Source organism: Orbicella faveolata, unplaced genomic scaffold, assembly GCF_042242905.1.
Source record: "Orbicella faveolata isolate gen_17 unplaced genomic scaffold, um_ofav_v1 contig_24, whole genome shotgun sequence".
NCBI classification, from domain to species: domain Eukaryota; kingdom Metazoa; phylum Cnidaria; class Anthozoa; order Scleractinia; family Merulinidae; genus Orbicella; species Orbicella faveolata.
This window is the reverse complement of record NW_028301552.1, coordinates 18,720,872-18,726,871: the sequence shown is the minus strand read 5'-3', so window position 1 is coordinate 18,726,871 and position 6,000 is coordinate 18,720,872.

The following is a 6,000-nucleotide window of genomic DNA, read 5'->3' as shown; positions in this document are numbered from 1 at the left end:
CCATATCACTAAAAGCGCTAAAGCACCAATTTTCCAATATGCCGGATGGTGGTAACATCGAAGCGCCTGAATCTTCTTCCCCAACTCCTACTACTACAAGCCAGGACTCCTGTACAAGAACAGTTTAAACATTCTAGCCTAAGTAATCCAAAATCGGTTTATCATTAAAACAAAAATACGAGATATTTAGAGGGTTTTTCCAGATATTTAGACAAAATTTTGTGATATTTAGGCAATTTTTTGAGATTTTCCGGAAAGATATTTAGGCGATTTTACGTGATTTTTGTGGGAAGGCCTTCGCTGATAAACTATGGGGCGGGTAATCTGGCGTCTCTGGAGTTGTAGTCAAACTAATTGCGATAAGGAATTACTTTCAATGCAACTACAATGAATTCGAAACAGCTTGGTAGTCTTTAAAAGAAAAAACTGAATCAGAAAAAAAAAATTTAAAGGCTACAGAATAGTAGTATCTAAACTCACCGATTACTATCGATGCTATGTTGAGGGGCACAGCCGCCAACAAAAAAATAGTTAGGACAGTCGTAACTGAAAATAAAAATATTACAAGATTATTGGTAAAATTTAAGTTTCATTTTCACTCCAAATTGAAGTGAGCAGATCTCAAAAAAAAAAAAAAAAAAAAAAAAAAAAAAGATAGAGAGAGAGATTAATAAAACTTATTCTAAAACGTACGTGTTGCCACCCAGGCGAAGCAAGAATCCTCCAGAGCATCCGCCATATTTGGGGTATTTTTTCCTCTTGAAATTATGTTTTTGTTTCGTCAACTTCCTGCCAACGTAAGAATAATATTTTGTGTTAAAATGTGAGTGGATTAAACAGGTCTTTTGCTATGTGGCGAACAAATCTTCAGTTTCTAAAGACTTACTCGCAGTCCTCGCCGTCTAAAAGTTACGTGACTCCGTTAATGAAGTTGTGTATGTCAAGTTTCTCTTTTAATGATTATTTGTTTCTTATTTCTTATTGTATGCAGGTTGTTAACGATGAATTTACGACATCTAACTGTCTTCTATTTTTTACGTTGGTGTATTTATCAAACAGTGACATCATTATCCCCTAGGCTTCTCCCAGACATTAGTTAAAGCTGATTTGTCCCTAGCGGCAAGAAGTTATGTGCGTCATTTCAGGTTTAAATGCCTGCAGGCTGGCTCCAAAGCTACTTTAATATCATCTGGACACCATTCGTGAGCAATATCGTGTTTTCAGGCATTAAATTTGTAAGCGACCTATGTTCTCGCGTGGGCGTAACAAACAGGTTTCTGGCATGACGGTGTAAATAATAAAAGCTTATGGGGCAACAAATATATTCACGTAGAATATTCCAACAAACTTCAGTGAAAATCATACGGTAATGGATTTTCTAGCGTTACGGAAAAAACTGCAACAGGTTGCCTAACGATTGCCGATTAAATATAATCCGTTCTCTACAAGTTGTCAGAACTTTGCTATCGTCGTTCTACGAACAATGTGGTGCCATTTTACATGACTGAAAGATAGAGAAAAGTTCTTTTATTATGCCCAAAGAGCGCTGATTACTAGCGCTTGGTATATTGAAGTTTTGCCTTGCATGCGTCAGAGCTCTGCGAGGAAGTACCAATAGCAAATAAATCGATGGCCAACTTGAATTCCGTTTGAGTGAAATGGCCCATCTTGCATATAATTATCATGATTAATAACGAATAGTTCAGTGTCGTTATATAGTTGTTTACCACGTTTTTAGCAAGCAATCAAATCATTAATTCTTAATTATGTTGTGGATTATAGTAACATTTTGAGTCCATGATTGAAGAGGGAAAATAGTCATGATTTCGATAAACCAGCTTCGACCGTATAGGTGGCAGAAAGTGTGTCGCTAGATATTTACGCGAAAAAGGGGGACGTACACATCGACCTGAACCAATTGTCTTCGATTGTAACTTCAAGGAGACAAATAAAATAACGGAATTATAGAACTGGTTATAAGCACAATCGTTTAAAGCGAGGATCTGTTAATTTATAACAACAGCACTAACCTGGGTGGACTGTATTGTATATTATAGTGTCCGCAATCTCTTTGTAACACTGACAAAATATTTAACCAAAGCTGTTCAAATGCGATATTGAAAATACAAACCAATGACGCACATGAATATCGTGTCTAGTAAATGGCAAAGCTAAATATTCACGACATCTTTAATTGCTTATACGGTATCCAAAGTACTTTTACTGTGTATGTATTTTACATATGTCAAATTATTAACTTCCCAGAAAGGCCGAAACATTTTCTTGAAAACCTTATTCACATGCGTAACGTCTCGTCAAAAAAAAGAAAAAAAAACATTGAAACGATATTGAAGCCAACACATTCTGTAACCTTGTAGCCCTATTTTCCCCAAGGTTTTTTTTTTCTTTTTCAGTCCTATGCTCGAAATATAAATTCTCTTTTCCTGAATCATCACAAATTTTGCAGTGGCGGATCGGATTATTTAGGGTGAAAAAAGAAGAAATGACTGAAGGAAGAAAAGCCGGCAAGGCAAGCAAAACAAAACCGCCCCCCCCCCCCCCCCACCTTAGCTCAAAGTCTGGATCCGCCACTGTTTTGTTTGACGTTAGTTCTGAGAATTTGATGTTTGATGCAGACAATACACTCTTGTTGATGATTTACTAAAATCTCGTCACTTACATGCTTGACTTAGATCAAATTGAGGTAGTAGTATGTGCTGTGCTGAGCTCCAAAGAGTGCTTTGATATTTTTGTTCAACTTACTCGTGAGATATTAACTTAGCAAACTGCATGAGTCCGTCATGCGAGATATTAGCTCAGTAAGTGTGATATCAAACTTTATGTTTACCGTCAAACAATCGTGCATATGCATGCAAATAAGAACGCTGTGTTTTGATTACGGAAGGAGGAGGAGCCCAATATCGCTTTTATAGCCCAAGGGTTCAGGTCTTCAAAATAAAACTTCACTCATGTGACCAGACAGGTGGTTGCACAAAAAGTGTCACTCGATATTAACGCGAAAGAGAGGGACGCACACATCGATATGAGAAAAGAGATCGCCACGGGATTGTTACGCCAAAGACGCAAATAGAAACACTGACAATTGCTTGTAATGAAGTTCGGTGGATTTTTAACATCAGCACTAATCTGGATGGACTGTTTGTATCCTACAGTGCCCACGATCTCTTTGTAACTTTAAATATTTAAGCAAAGCTCTTCTTGGGCGATATTGGAAGTAAGAACCAATGACGCAAATAATAAAGCGATTAAGACTTTAAGGCACCTTTAATTGGTATAAATAGGTATCCAAAGTAATTTTACTGTGTATGTATAGGGCATGCGTCAAATCACTAATTGACTTTCTTTGAACGCCACAGTCACAAGCACAATGTCAAGTCGAAAAAACGACATTGAAGTCAGTGTACACTGTAGGCTTGTAATCCTATTTTTTTCAAGATTTTTTTTCTTTTTCTTTTTAGCCCTATGCTTGAGATTTGTTTTTTGATGTAAACAATACCCTCTTGTTGACGATTTACTTTATTCCCGTTACTTGCGTGCTTGACATATCTTAAATTCAGGCATACATGTACCGTATGTGATGCAGTTTGCTCCAAAGATTGTTTCCATATTTTTCTTCAAATTTTTTGTAAAATGTGAGCTTTGCGCATTGCATGAGTCCAACATGTGATATATTACCTCAGCAACAATTCTTACGTATATAATATTAAAAGTGAAACAATCGAGCACAGTGAGCATATGCATGCAAATATTAAAGAACGCTGTGCTTCGATGACGGAAGTCGTTTTTTTGTTTCGATATTGCCTCTTTAGCCTGAGGGTCGGGTTCTTCAAAATAGCATTCATTTATGGCCATAGAGTATCGTAAAAAAAAAAAAAAAAGACCGTGAAGTTAACAGTCGTCCCCATTTCAAAGCCCGGTCATTTCGAATGTCGAGAGTAATGTTCCCAATTTCGAGTAGAAAGAAATAATGGGCTTGTCACTTGACCAATCTGCCGTGGAACAAATTGGGCAAACGTACCACGCTCACCAATGCAGAGCACTCACATTGCATTCAGTTATTCAAAGGAGTCGAACAATCGTCTTTACTGCTTCTTTATTGTTAACACATGTTATTTTGTCTCCACTTCACAACGAATGTACGCGCAGCTAATAGGCAAATAAGTTTATTTGGGAAGGGCCTGGCAAGAACCAACCCAAACTACGTTACAGCAACTACATGAATAAGAATCTACATAAATCATCCAATAACTACTGTTCATCAGACAGGTATAAACTGCTATCATCGACCACTCGTGCAATCTGTCCTTGTGAATTCTTGCCAAAAGCTCATCTTCAGAGTAGATGTGAATGCAATATGTATTTGACGACTGAGCACATTTATTAAGTACAAACGTAGGAAGTGCACAAACATAACGCAAACTAAACGAGCTTTCCATGCATCTGATTGCCATTATGGCTAGTGTCCACTACTTTGGACCAAAATCTCCTGCGTATACAAATATCATGTAATGAGTTTAAGGTTACAGAGCAAATAAATTTGCACACAATTAGCAGATAGCCTGGTTTGTCCACAACTTTGGACCAAACCCCATTTACAAACACATCATGGCAGTTAGGTTGAGGTGTCCACTACTTTGGACGAAAATCCCTGTGCAAAAATATATTACGCCATTTAGGCTGGGGTGTCCACTACTTTGGACCAAAAAACCCTACCTACAAACGTATCATGCTAGTTAGTCTGGGGTGTCCACTACTTTGGACGAAAATCCCCGTACACAAATATATCACGCCAGTTAGGCTGGGGTGTCCACTACTTTGGATCAAAACAACCCATACACAAACATACCATGCCAGTTAGCCTGAGATGACCGCAACGTTGGACAAAAACCCCATAGACAAGCATATTATGCCAGTTAGGCCGAGTTGTTTACTACTTTGGACCAAAAACCCCGGCAAAATACAAATATATCGTAACATTTAGGCTAGCAAACTAGAAGAATTACAAGTAAAGAACGCTAATACAGAAGAGGATAATACTAACGGAGCTGAGCAACCACTAACAATAGAAGTGCGATTAGAACGGAGGCCAGAAAAAACCTGCCGTAAAAAACCCATTGGGGAAAAAAGCAGAAAATCTGTGTAGGAACCATGGCGCATGCTCCGGCGATTGGTAGCCTTTCCTACGGAGGCTTTACAAAGGTAAGACTGTCGATAGCGCAGTAAAAATACCTGAAAAACTAAAATGAAAAAATTAAACGGAGCTCTGAACAGGGTTGATTCAGAGTTCTAGATGACTATCACGTGCTACACTCCCCCATATATACACCTCTCTTTCAACCAATGATGCACCAGCCTGGAGCCCAGGCCGCGTTCTGTCTTCTGCCAGCAAAATAGTTATTTCGGCCTTCTTCGGAAGCTCATTCGTCAGAAATAACATATTTTGTCTCTACTTCACAACAAATGAACACACAGCTAATTGGCAAATAAGTTTATTTGGGGAGGGTCTGGCAGGAACTAACCCAAACACTATAGAGCGACAAAGTATTGGACGCACGAGAAAGGAAAGCAAAAAATTAAAGAGTTAAAAACTTCGAAACTGTGAGTGAGTCGACTTTGCTCGGTGCTGTCATCTACCCAAGTGTTTTTCGCCTCAATAGACTTCCAGCGGCCAGGGCGCTGAAAAATGTGGCGTTAATGCCATTATCAGCCGCCGAGGTGGCCTCGCCCGAACGCAAGGAATGAAGACCGAACTTAGATGGGTCATCCTTAATGTTTTTCAAGTCCCGTCGAAATCCATCCCGAATACAGCTGTAGGTGATAGGCTAATCTGGGAAGACCAACTTGCAAAAGCCCTTCCCTTAGAAATGGGCTTGAAAATGAGGTCCCGTGAATTGGGAGGAATGTGGAATTTATCTAAATACCTCCCGGACCAGACTAACGGGACATGTGGGGCTAGACATGCAGCTGAGAAATAACTTC